The sequence below is a fragment of the Crocodylus porosus genome, unplaced genomic scaffold (genome assembly GCF_001723895.1).
Source record: "Crocodylus porosus isolate Cpor-Errol unplaced genomic scaffold, CroPor_comp1, whole genome shotgun sequence".
Lineage (NCBI taxonomy): Eukaryota > Metazoa > Chordata > Crocodylia > Crocodylidae > Crocodylus > Crocodylus porosus.
Genome location: NW_017728950.1, coordinates 70030157 through 70044207, shown reverse-complemented (window position 1 = coordinate 70044207; position 14051 = coordinate 70030157). Strand labels below are relative to the sequence as shown.

At 43.6% G+C, this 14051-nt stretch overlaps 1 long non-coding RNA gene across 1 annotated transcript in view; it reads left to right on the top strand.

Annotated features, from left to right (window-relative positions):
- Positions 1–13543, top strand: part of LOC109323317 — a 16533-nt gene extending 2990 nt beyond the window's left edge. Inside the window, exons 2-3 of the long non-coding RNA XR_002104608.1 lie at positions 10260–10262; positions 13439–13543. This is a non-coding gene — a long non-coding RNA (uncharacterized LOC109323317). The remainder of the gene's footprint in view (positions 1–10259; positions 10263–13438) is intronic.
- The last annotated feature ends 508 nt before the right edge of the window (positions 13544–14051 follow it).

The following is a 14051-nucleotide window of genomic DNA, read 5'->3' as shown; positions in this document are numbered from 1 at the left end:
GCCAAAGAGCGGGCTGTGGTCGTGTAAGCCAAAGCCTTCCCGATGACACCAGCTCCGCAGTCTTTGGTTCACTGCGTGGATCCTCCTCTCCCTCCTCAGCCCATAGCCTGAGACTGGGAGGATTGACGAAAACACTGCTTGTCCCTCCACATCCACCTTTGCAGGAAGAATGAAACTGGGGACTCTGCCATCTTTTCAGTTTCTCCAGACACAATGAACCTACACAAAGGTGCCTGTGTGCAAGTGGCTCTTATTTGCCAGTATAGGACCATAGTCCAAGTCATAATCTGTTTTTGTGATGTATGAATTGAAAGGGTAGGAACTTAGTTTGGGGGAATATGATGTAAATGGAAAGGATTTATGTGGCTTACAGTTTGGACGCAAACATGTGTTATGGTTTGTCTGTAGTTTGTGGAGGATGTGGCCAGAAGACTCTGTTGCTGTCTAAGGTTCTGAATTCATCATGAGGTTCAAATATTAACAACCTGGTGAGTCTATGTAATATGTTGCCCTCTCTGCTGATCCATAGAGGACATGAGTTGTTACAATCCCCAGGTACAGAACATTTTTCTTTTTTAGTTAACCAGTAGGTTAGTCAAAGAAATACTTTCAGAGTTTCCTTACAAACTACTCTTAAATGTAGGTGATCTTGCCACCCACACCACTTGTATCACGTGTTTTATGCCTGAATTGCACCTGAAAGAATATACTATATTGAGACTCATTCTTACAGTATGGTAGAGAAAAATGTATGCAACATAGATATTCAGCACATTTTGTCTCCTGTTTGCTTATTTTTTTCAGATGAAATCATAAGTTTGCTAAAATGGTTGTTGGTCATCAGTCAACACAAAGTACATTTGATTCACAAGAAATCTATTAACAGTCATTGCTACCTTTAACTCCCCTTCCCCATTGTGATATTTTCTTTCTAATTGAAATCTACTTTTTATAGATATTTTGAATTAATACCATTGAGCGAGTGAGGTTATTTTGTTTTGTTAAAAAGCTTCACTATGTATTAGTTTTTCTTCATGTGCAGGTTATTGGAGTTTTTAGTTTTTCATACTTTGGATGTTTAGTCCCCTCTTCCGTCCCCCCCTCCCACCACAATCTACCCCTTCATCTTTCAGCAATAGCTCTGAGACATGATACATTTGCTGGCAGCTCTGCTAACTATGTCTGTGCATTCCTTTACACCTTGCAAAACTGTAAATGTAATCCAATGCCAGGCTGTCGGAGAGAGCTTTGGATATTGGATACTGCAAATCAGAGGTGTGGTAGGGGAGATGAGTGTGTGCAGCAGATAACTGTACTTGATTAGCTAGATTTAAATAGTGTTGGACGAATTTGCCAGGTGAAAATAAAAATTGTCAGTTCAGTTTAATTTCATGGTGAATCAAACAAGGAAATTAGATTCTGCTACTCTGTTAGTTTGACATCTACAGCAAGTGACAATTAGAGATGATGAGAGAACTTACATTTATTCCAAAACTCTTGATTTTCTGATAGGCATATAACTTTTATTTACCCTTGCACTGCAGAGAAAAAACCTAATGTAATAGTGTTATTACAAGACTTAACTAGAATCATCTAGATGTACTTTATTATGCATATAACAACTTGGGACAGTTGATTTAAGTTCTTCCTGATTGCATTTTGCAGTTTCTTTTAAAGATACATGTATGGAGTCTAAGGTATAAATTACATTAAAATCACCTTTTGGGACTGGGCCCTTCAGCCATATGAGCTTTACCCATCTGACCTCTTTATTCCATCCTCTGTTACATCATTCAGTTGAAAAAGTGGGATTACAGCATAACATACTGAGGTTTATGGCAATATGGAATGAAAATGAACCTAGTTCTTTTGCAGCAGCCTGGCCATTCAAGTTTTTTATTCCTAATTTTTTTCATTAGCCTTGGAAGAAAGGGATTAAATAACAAATCAAAAAACAAGCACATTTTTTTTTAAAGTACTCACAAAGTCCAAATTCAAATTAACTGAACTTCACACCCAAATTAGGGTTCAAAGAGCATGAAAAATCAAGCCGAACCGAGGCATGAAATGATTATATATAGAGTTGCATTCCCTTCCCATCTTGTGCAGTGAAGTTTGTAGCTAGGCAGCTTCTACTTCACAAGAAATGCAAAAATAGCACAAGGAAATGAATTCCCACCTTACTTTGCTACTTCAGATAGAAATGCATTGTCGTGTGGCAGCTGTGAGCAAATCATCAAAACCAACACTGGGATATAGAAATAGGGATATAGGGCACAAGGTAGAAAAAATCATAATGACACTGTCTAGAGAGAAAATACACCTCAGTATTGTCCACAACCGTACCCCTGTCAGGACACTGAAAAACAATCTACTTATCTTTGTCTCAGTTCTTCTGTACCATGCAGAAATATTTTCCTTCTCTCACTCTTTGTCTGTGTAGGCTTCCTGCTGTTGGGCACTGTAACGTTCTTATTGTATTGTAATATGAAAACTGAGTAATATCCCTTTAAATATGTTGTGACCCTTCTGCTGCCTCTCACTGTCTTGTGTTTTAGAAGCCATGGGAATCCTGTCTAAAAAGTCATTTCCATATCTAGCTAAGCTGATTGGGTTGTATGTGGCTAGTAAATATGATCGATTGGACTCCACTTCTTGCTATTTTTAGCTTATAAAAAACAAATGACACACAGATAAGTTTGTGCAGAACTTAATGCAATGTGGTCCCAGGACAAATGGTATTAATGATAATACATACTTTCATGTCTTTCTTTCTAAAACCATTAACAAACTTACCCTGAGACAACCTCCCTTTGAGGTAGGGAAGCATTAAGAGCTTGAATACAGATGGAAAATATTAGATGTCCTATCCAGCCACGTAGAAAGCAACTAATTTGAATCTAGGACACTTGAGCACCCAGCTGTGCCTCATCCTAAACCCATCTTTTCTGTCAAGGTAGGTGTCTCCATAAACTAAAACTGTGCAAGACTTTGTTTGGGTCAAAACAGACCTAATTTGAACTTCCACAAAATTAAGCCAAAGCTCAAATCCCTGATGGTCTCTAGGGAGACTCTGATGCTAGGAACCTGGACCTGAAAGTCCCAGTCGGTTTCAAAACCTGCCTATTGGGCAGGATTTGGTTGGAACATTGCCTGTGTTCTATTTGACAGCTTCTTCGAGCATCTAAATGTTTCCATGAAGTGTCATGTTTTCAGTAAATCAGCACTTTTCCAATGGAAAAATATTCAGTTAGACATGGTCACACACTTTCCTTTGGGATCCATTGGTCAGGAACTCAAACCAAGTAAAATATGCTTTGTGCTAAAGTCTCACTTGGTTTCCTAAATTTAACAATACAAACCTATGGGATTCTGCATTCCATGGTTAGCTGATATATGGGAGGAAACTGACTGTTAGCAGGTTTTGCTGCTTCTCCTGCCTTTTTTTCTTTAAGCAGTTTCAGACAAAGGTCAAACTAACCTCCAAAAGCCTTTATTTATCATTTGACTGCATTGTAACATTTCTATAAAATCTTAAAATCCTAGAAGAGGCTTTTAAATAAGCCAAGTGTTCTGTTTTCCCTCTACTAAGTTGTCTTTTCACTGTATCTCATATCTTTGAGAGTGGTGAAGAACCTATGGTTGCCTGAAGGAAGCTGATTGCCATTTAGAAAAAATGTGATGGCTTCATCTCATAAACTGTGTTTTTAAAAGCATTTCACTCAATACCCAAAGGGCAATACCCTAGGACTGAATTAGCAAGGTAAATCTCTTCAGAATCAAGCGGTAGAAAGTGTTCTTTGAAATGTCTTACATTCTGCGATTTGTCCTGGAGGACACGGGATAATTCATGGTACTGGGGCTGGGGCCGGGGCACTTCCAAATTCACTTACAGGTTGGGAATGGCCTATAGAGGGGCATACTTCCCTTTTAAGTATGTTGTTCTGTTTCAGATTTTTGCTACTCATCAAAGAAACATAAACACAGATGGGTTCTTACTTTTTCTAGACCTATTTTTCCTATCGACACCTTCACTGAGATGTGATGATTCTGTCAGCTTTGTTTTACAGAGATTGTATAATTGTTGGGCCATATTGTCTGGTGGTGGAGTTCCACCAGCAAAAACATTGGTCCATTTTCTTTGTTTTAGAATTAGGTGGTTTGATGCCATCTGGGTTTCATCTTAAATTATAGATTCAAACAGACCCAGATTCTCATGGGGAAACTCCCATGAAACCATTAGATTTGTACTGTGGGACTTTTGTGAGAGGTAGAAAGCTTGTGCGTGTTTGGAAGTATGTGAAATAGCTGATTTCTTCTGTTGTCAACAATTAAAACATGAATGGGGTCTGGAAATTAGATCAGTTTCCTTGAATGTTTAGGCAGTGTTTCAGAGAATCTGGTGTGCATTTTAAATTAAACATGAAACCAAGCAAGTTTCCACACAGCTCTAATCCTTGCTCAGAAACCTGAACTATTTAAAATAATTTTTTAAATTAGGGGCTTGGAAAAACCATAGTAAATATTTTAAAGGACTCATGCAGCTTTGTGGTTCTCAACTGCTGCCAGGATCCAAACAAGAAAAAACAAAAATGTCATGAGAAGAGGTTTTTCTTTCAGTAACTCTGATGCAGCTGAAACCAGACGGCAGTGGAAGTCCCCCAAGAAGCATATTATTATGAGACTTCCTACCTAATTTCCAAACCAATGAGGTTTGGACAACTTCAGAAATGTTTAATTTGAGCCAAGTTGAACCTCATTTGTCCATCATTGTTATAAAATCCACCTTCCACTGTGTATATTTTTGAGAGCTGCAAATTCAGATGGGCCTGACATTCATGTCCTGACTTTTCTGTGAAACTAGAACAGCAGATCTTTGTGAAACGGAGTATGTCTGCATAGCAAAATGCAGTGCTGTGCAGAGATTCCTAATCTAACTGGAAGTAGGATATTCAGTTTAGTGTGGTGGCTTGCCTGAACTAACTTATCCTTACAAAGATGGTTTCATGTAAAATAAATAAATAAATAAAAAGGGAGTTAATTTTTAATTTGTGTGACAAGACTCAAAACTTTCACTTTGAGATTTTTGAAACTTGTGTGAATAACCAACTTTGGGTATTTGTGTCAAAACCACATAACCCCCCCTGCCCCCACACAATGTACTAAAGAGAGGTCTGAGGCAGAAATGCATGAGCCCCAGACATTGACTATGAGCGGGCAGAATTGCCCACCCCCTGAAGTCTTTTTGCTGCCTAACTATAGGAGCCAGGCAGGTGCAGCCTCACACCCAATCGTATGTATGTGGGCAGGTGGAATGGTGCTCCTCTATGTCTGTGTCCCCCTTAACTCATCCCAGCAGGCATAAAATTGAGTCCACTAGCATATTGGAGATTGCAGGGGGAGGAGAAACATGGGAGAGAATGGGGCACCAGGGTTAGCTTAGCTTCCAGGGAGCCAACACCACAAGGCTGCTGCCCCAGCCAGTGTTACTGTAGTAGCACCTACCTTCAGTGTGCACAGAACCAGGGAGGTAAGACTTCCTTTCCATTCACCCTCCACCCCTGTCCCCCCCAGTCCACAGGATAGCCTCCCTCCATGGGTGCTGAATGAGCTTGATTATGCTTTTACCTATTCCTTTACAGTTTTGCCCCTTAAATCCCAGGCTCAAAGATAATTCTTGTAGTTTATTTGAAAATTGGAGACATAAGCATGAAAGGTCTGCTTTTCCAGATTAGGTTTAGATATGGCACAAGATAGTGGAAATATAATGAGGATAGTTCATAACTCAACTTTTGGACAGATTTCAAATCAAAATATGATATTGGCTAGCTAGATTTCCAGAAATGTCCTGACTGTCAGCAGTCTAAGATTGCCTGTGACCTGAATGCCACTGTGCAGCTTGGATGTAAACACCACTTCTGTTGTAAACTTGCCAAGATGTTTTGTATTCGGTGTTTAAGGAACAGGGCAAGAACCACGGGGATCTAGGTCCATTTTCTGCTTCTGGTTAGAAGACTTAGAAGACTCTCACATGACCAACGTTGAGTTATTTAAACACTCTGTAACGGAGTTCCCCTTCTATAATGCAAAGATTGTGGTGCTGCCTTTATATCATCAGTGTTGTGAGAATGGTTTAATTCATCTTTATCAGGTACTTATACTCTAGGGTAGCAGCAGTGTCGTAAGTAACTAAACTGAAAATTAGACTTTGTTTACATGGTCCTTTTGCTGATAGAAATTCTCATAGCAGACACAATCATTAGAATGGAGCTCCTCCCATGGGACTTCTGGTGCCCTTGTGGGTGCATCTACACAAGATCCTAACTGCACAGTAGCGTGCTGGTCAAAACCTGTGCTAATACACAACTACACAGTAGTATTAGGCTACTATACAGTTAGCATCCAAAAAACCTAGGTGCCAGTACTACTGTGCAGTAGCACACATTACTGTGCATTGATTTAGTACTTGGTTATCCAAGTACTAAAGTTTAATGCACATAAACTATGGTACATTAATGAATGTGTAGATATACCCTGTGTGGCTGTATTATGCTGGCAAGGTGCATGATGCGCCCAGAACGGCACCAAATATTAAATGGAGTCACAAGTGCCATCAGTGAGTGTGTGCGCATTTACACATGTTTTCTGCTGCTTTCAGAAATTTTTGGTTGCTTATAGACATGCTCATTGGCCACCTAATTGGGACACATCAGAACAGACTGGATTAATAGTCTGCTCCATGTTCTAATTAGAGTGCTGGTGAAGCACAGCATTATCATGGCATCATGTGTATTAAGTCCAAAATGGTTGTGGGGCGCTTTAACTAAACCTTGTCAAATGAGGTTTAGATAAAGCATCCCGCAGCCATTTTTAAAAGTGTGGGGCTTAATACACATAATGGTGAGGTGCTTTGATTAGAGCGGCTGCTCAAGAATCACCCTAATTAAAATATCCCCCCCAACCTCCTAGCACATGCATAGGCAGCCTATGGGTGATGACTCCCCTCTATCTCATGGTGCTTTACAGAAAGTGCCATGAGTTACAGTGCACTCCCCACCCCCACCCTGCTCCAATGGACATTTTCTGTTGAGTTGGAGGGGTGAGGGATCAAGCTCTGCTTTGCAGCTGGTCCAGGAGGAGTTGCATTTCTGCAGCCTGTCTCCCATAGCCTACTCCCCAGCTGCAGTGCTCCAATCTACCCCCTGCCCCCTTGCAGCACAGGCTGGGAAAACCCTAAAATCCCAGTCTGGAGCTTCATCCTCTCCATTCTCCCCCTTCCCATCCTGCAGACAGCACCAGGGGCAGGGCTGGTTTGCATCAGCGCAGCCCTGATCAGAGAGAAGTTAATGAAGGCACTCTGCTTTGGAGTGCCTTTGTTTGAACCCTCGTTACATGAGGGTTAATTTGTTGCATGATTGGGCACTTTTAAAGCACTCTGCAGCCACGTACTTCTGTCAGGACATGGCTATAGAGCACTTTCAAGGGGCTGATTGTGTGATAAATATCACTTCTGTCAGCACCCTATATTCCTGTGCTGGTAGGAAGAATGGTGTGGGCACACTCAAAGTTTGTCAGCAACACTTAGGAAATGTTTCTGAAGAATTTGGTCTGACCTTTGAGAGGAATATAAAATTGATGGGGGGGGGTTTTGTGGCTTGGGGTTTCGTAAAGTTCTGGATGGTGGTGGTGGGGGAAGATAGACAAATTGGGGCAGAAAGAGATTTAGAGGGGTTGTAGCACTGTGTGTTGTGGCTCCACCTTCTTTGCATGGTACATGTACATAGCATCTCTTATGTACAAAGACTGCAACTCATCTGCTCTGTGCTGGAAAGGTAAAGGAGGAAATAGGAAGCCATGGATCCATCCTGTCACTTACAGATCAGGATGCTGTGGCTAGATGACTGGTTGTATAGAAGGATATGTGCTATTGCTGTCTTTTAAATGTGTTGGTGCAGCTGCGTAGTTCAATAGATTGCTTCTTAAATTCAGTTCAGAATGAATAATTAATTGCCAGTAACACCTAAGCTAGCTATGAACACATTAACTCCAAAACAGGAAACACCTTAGTTGGGTTTGTTTGAAAACAGATCTTCTGCTTCTGGTTCAGGTGCTAGCACAAAGAGTTGGCTTCAGTATCTCTATGTGGCATTGTTTTACCTTGAACGTGAAGATTAGGCACTTGTCTTTCCCTGCTAGTACAGGGATTTTTTATTTTTCGTTAGTACCACCTTAATGTATTGTTATGCATTAGATTAAGCCTTGTTCAAGTTGATTGGCCACCTTTCATTTAGGTTATGTGAATGGTGGTAGAAAATATTCTGATGAAGCACAGCTTCATCAAAAAATGCCATCTATCAAGCCTGAAGTATTTAATGTAAAACATCGTTAATCTAATGCATCTAACAAAGCAGGGTTTCCACATAATCTATCTTGAATTCTGATGCACTGTTCCAGAACCTGGTTCTTCTATAGACCACAGCCTGGCGAAGACCCCACCTGCAAGAGGCTACAAGAGTTAGGAAGCTGTGAAATGAAAATATTATTTCCTGTGTTTCTGCTCTGGTGTTCGTGGAAACATGACTTTGTGCATGGGTGACTGGTGCCTCCTGAGTCGGGTGGGGGGGGGCAGTGACTAGGGCTAACTGCGGCCAATCATCCCGATCAGGAAGAGCCAGCGGTGTGGCACTTCTGGGTGGATGTGATCAGCTGTGGGGGAACCAAAGGGATCACTTCTCCTGGCACCTCCACTTGGCACAGCAGGACTCTTGCCTGCCTCACCACTTGTTGGCTAAGTGGGGAATGCTGCTGTCAGGGGGTGTGCCAGTGCTCTCGGGGGGTGAATGTGCACCCCTTATGTGTCGCCACAGACTTTGTGCATTCTATGTACAGAATCTGGATTGTATCAAAGATGTGAGTCTCCATCATTAATTTTACCTTTGAATGGAAACAACCTACATGGCCCTGAGCTTTGACTAATTGCTTGGGCCAAAATAAATATTCAACTGGAATCAGAACAGCTCATTCACCACTGTACCTTGAGAAACTGGCAATATTGTTTGCTTACTTTTGAAATTAGAAAAAAAGTTTGCTTTTTTAATGTTAGTAAGAAAATGTGGTTACCCCTTTTTGGCCCAAGCAATTAGTTGAATATTTATTTGAACTTAAATAAAAGGACTGGGTCAGGTAGAGGAGGTCTTATCTCTTATAAACACTCATATTTCCTTTTAGGCAAACAATTCTGGAACAAACTTATTCTTTATATGCAACATCTATTAAACTCTTCAGCTTGTAAGCCTGAAATAAATGAGTCAAAGTAGTGTGTGCTGTCTCTAACCTAATAACCTTCTCACATCATAGCAAATTGATTACTCCGTGGCCCCAAGTTCCAGTGAAACTTAAGTGTGTTCATTCTAGGGTACCTCTTATACATAATTTCCAATTGCTTCTATTAAAAACTTCTTCAGTGCTTTAAAAATGAGGTATAACATTGATAAACAACTTGAACAAGGAATGAATTAACAACATGCAGCTTTTCAACAGTGCATAAATCTTCACATTTCTATATTTCTTTTAAGAGGGAGGCTAATTAATGATCAAATGTGCTATCTGAATGATACAAGCAAGATAAATATTTATAAGTGAGCAATAGTATACAGTTTGAGGGATCCAGCATGGCACTTACTAACTTTGTTCTAACAGCTGACTAAAGCTCCCTTTAGGGACTGTTAGGGACCTTACAGATCATCAGGTTGAGCCCCCCTGCACTTGAGCAGCAAAGACTGTTGGGATCAGATGACCCTAGCAAGTTGGGTGTGAAGATGCTTGTTGTAGATTGCCAGGCAATGTGACTGTACCACCTCTGGGTGGGGAGGGGAGGGGGAGTCTGTGCCAAACCCGCAGCATTTGACTTGTAAAGAAGTTTTTCCTTTATGTCTAGTCTGAAGCAATATGCACTCAGTTTGTGCCCATTATTTCTTGTCCTTCCTTGGCCGGGGGTGGGGGGCTTGGTGAATAGATGCTCTCCCAGGCCCTGATGTATTTATAGGCTGCCACCAAGTCCCCTCTGAGTCTTCTCTTCTCCAGGCTGAACAGTCCCAAGTCTTTCAGCCTCTCCTCATATGACCTGGTCTCTAGGCCTCTAATCATGCACATGGCCCTCCTTTGGGCTCTCTTAGCTTCTCCACATCTTTCCTGACATGTGGTGCCCAGAACTGGATGCTGAACTCCAGCTGTGGTCTCACTAACGCTGAATAGAGTAGGACGTTCTTAGCCTTGCTCGAGATGTCTCAGTTGATGCATACCAGTGTTTTGATTAACACTGCCAGTTATAGCATTGGTGGCTTATGTTCATGTTGTTGTCTATCATGACACAGATCTTGTTCAGTTGTGGTGCTGGCAAATGTAGCTGCTCAGCCTGTAAGTGTGTTGTGGATTATTTCTCCCCAGATGGATCACTTGTCATTTAATGTGTGTGTATGCATGTCATTTTGTGCACAATATACAAATTTGTGATCCATGCATATGTACGGAGTGTGTGGGTATTGACAACTGATTATTGTCTAACTTTCAGTGTGTATAGTGTGTATGAACTTGAATTGGTAGGTGTATATGTGCCTAGGCTGGTAATTTTGCATGCATGTGCCTGAGTTGGTAGTGTGTGGGTGTGTGCACCTAGTGTATCATAGAATCAATAAGTCAGAAGGGACCTAGACAGATCATCTAGTCTGACCCCCTGCTATGGGCAGGAAGGAACAATGGGGATGGGAGGGGTCATAAGACCCCAGCCAGGTGCCCATCCAGTCTCCTCTTGAAGATTTCCAGGGAAGGTGAGAGCACCACCTCTCTGGGAAGCCTCTTCCAGGCTCTGGCCACCCTTACAGTAAAGTAGTTCTTCCTAATATCTAACCTAAACCTATCCTCCTTCAGCTTGTGGCCATTGTTCCTGGTGACTCCAAGGGGGCCCTGGTGAACAGACTTTTCCCGAGTCCCTGCCGGTGGCCCCTGATGAAGTTGTAGGCAGCCACAAGATTCCCCCTCAGTCTCCTCTTGTGGAGACTAAAGAGATTCAGGTTTCTCAGCCTCTCCTCATAGGGCTGGCCACGGAGGCCCTCAAGCACATAAGTGGCCCTCCTCTGGACTCTCTCCAGGTTCTCCACGTCCTTCTTGAAGTGCGGTGCCTAGAACTCCACAGTACTCCAGCTGAGGCCTGACCAGCACTACATAGAGGGGGAGCAAGGCCTCTCTGGACCTGTTAGTGATGCCCCTGTTGATGTATGACAGGGTGTGGCTAGCTCTGCCTATTGCTTCATCACATTGGTGACTCATATTCATCCTGGAGTCAATCCTGACTCCAAGATCCCTCTCTGCCTCTGTGCTGCTGAGAGGGTCAGCCCCTAACCTGTAACCATAATGCTGGTTCCCTCTCCCCAAGTGCAGCACCCTGCAGTTGTCCTTGTTGAACCGCATCCTGTTCAGATCTGCCCACTTCTCTAACCTATCTGGGTCTGCCTGGATGCCTGCCAGGTCTGCCTGCCGGTGTATTCACTTTACCCCACAGCTTGGTGTCATAAGTGAACTTAAAAAGAGTGTTCTCCACCCCCTCGTTCAGGTTGCTAATGAAGATGTTGAACAGCACCGGCCCAAGGACCAAGTCTTGGGAGACTCCACTGCCTACACCCTCCCAGGTCGACATCGACCCATCCACCACCACCCTCTGGATTTGCCCCCCATGTGACCATGCATTCATCAGTGCCGCAGTTCCTCAGCTTGCCCACCAGAATTGGGTGGGACACTGTGTTGAAGGCCTTCTGGAAGTCCAAGAAGATGACATCGACTTCTTCCTTCACATCTAAGCTCTTTGTTACCTGGTCATAGAAAGAGACCAGGTTAGTCAGGCAGGATCAGCCTTGCATGAACCCATGCTGGTTACTCCTCAACCTTACTTCCCCAGCAGGGCTCTCACAAATGTGGCCCTTGATAATTTTTTCAAAGACCTTCCCCAGGATAGAAGTGAGGCTGACTGTCCTGTAGAAGCCAGACCCTTCCTTCCTCCTCTTCTTGAAAATAGGGACCACATTGGCCCTTTTCCAGTCCTCAGGGACTTGACCCGAGTAGAAGGAGTCCTTGAACAGCCATGCCAATAGCTCCGCAATGACACCAGCCAATTCCCTCAGCACCCATGGATGAAGGTCATCCGGGCCTGCTGACTTGGACACATGTAAGCCCTCCAGGTAGTCCTTAACTAGGTCTGTATGTGCCTAACTGACTTTTGAGCGTGTGCATATGCAATTTTACACCATGCCCTCCTGTCTAACAGCACAATATTGAGATCCTGAGTGTTGGCCTGACCCCACAGGGCAACACTACCCTACTGGCCATTTTCTTGACTTAATGGTGGATAGAGAAACTGTTGCCCAGTTTCCCTTTGAATCTCAGGTTGCTCACTAGATTGTTGCCTTTGGCCAGAACCTAGTCTACGAGTGCCTTGCCCCTGGTCAGTCCGTAGATGTCTTAAGTTAGATAGAGGTCCTCAATGCAAGTGAGGAAGCTCTGTGAGGTGATTGGATCTGGCAGAGTGCTCATCTTACAAGATGTCTGGGTATTTGAAGTCGCCCATGATGACTGTGCTCTGAGACTGTGCAGCCTTCACCAGTTCTCCAGGAAATTCCTGGTCGAGTTGTTCCTCTTGTTTTGGAGGTCTATAATAAACGCTTATAGTCAAATCCCCTTCTCCATGCCCTCCCCATATCTTGACCCAGAGCATCTCAAGCTGCCCTTCTTTGTTTCCAGTCTTTGTTTCTAAGGAGGTATAATGTTCCTTCCTGTAAAGAGCAACTCCTTTTTGCCCAACATGATCCCTCCTATACAGGGTCTACCCCCTTACACCTGATCTCCATAATCCCCATGAGACTGTGTATTGATTGTTGGTTAGTAGGAGGGCCAATTCCTCCTGCTTGTTTCCCATGCTTCTGGCACTTGTGTAAAGGCAATTATGCTTGTCATTGGAGGCCCTAGGCTTTCTGGTGAGTTGTGGAACAACCTGTCCATTGGCTGGTATTGGAGAATGCTTCCTGGGATGCCGGTTTCGAGGTTGTCATTTCTTGGGCTTGTGCTAGTAGTTGATGGCCTATCCCTTGGCGATCTCAGTTTAAAACCTCATCCTGGAGGTCTGCCATTCTATCTGAGAAAAACTTCTTATCCTCTGGTGCAATGTGGAGTCCATCTCTTTTCAACAGGCTGCAGTCCCTGAGGTGTGTGCCATGGCTGAAGAAGCCAAAGTCCTCACAGTAGCACCATCACCAGAGTCTTCTGTTTACTACTTCTCTGCATCTATCTGACCTGTACTGATGACCCACAATTGAGGACTGAGGAGAAAACTACCTGTGCCCCCAGCCCCTTAAGCCCAGTCCCCAGAGCCCTGTAGTCTCTTATGATGCAGCCAGGGTTGTTCCTGGCTGTGTCATTCATAATCACATGGATGAGGAGCATGGGGTAGTGGTTGGAGGGCCAGACAAGTTTTAGGATCCTTTCAGCTACATCCCAGATGAGACCCTGGGAGGCAGCAGTCCTCATGGGTTAGGGCATCAGGGTGACAAATTGTTCCCTCAGTCCCCCTCGGAAGAGAGTCTCTCCTCCCATGACCACCTTGCATCTCTTCTTTGGCAGGGCTGGCTGCCTTCCTTCCTCCAGAGCCAGTGCTTCTGCTGACAACTATGCTGGTGTTGTGAGAAGTGCATATCTGTTGCACAGTTCCATACCTCCTGGCTTTGCATGCCTTGGGGCCAGAGATGACAGTCTTCCGGGCAACTCCAGGATGGGACTCTAGGTCAGTCTCATTATTGTTCTTCCTCCTGCCATTGGGTTTCATAGTTTCATAGTTTCATAGTAGCTAGAGTCGGAAGGGACCTAGGTAGATCATCTAGTCCGACCCCCTGCCTGAGCAGGAAAGAGCACCGGGGTCAGATGACCCCTGCAAGGTGCTCATCTAACTTCCTTTTAAAAATCCCCAGGCTTGGAGCCTGCACCACTTCCCCTGGAAGCTGGTTCCAGGC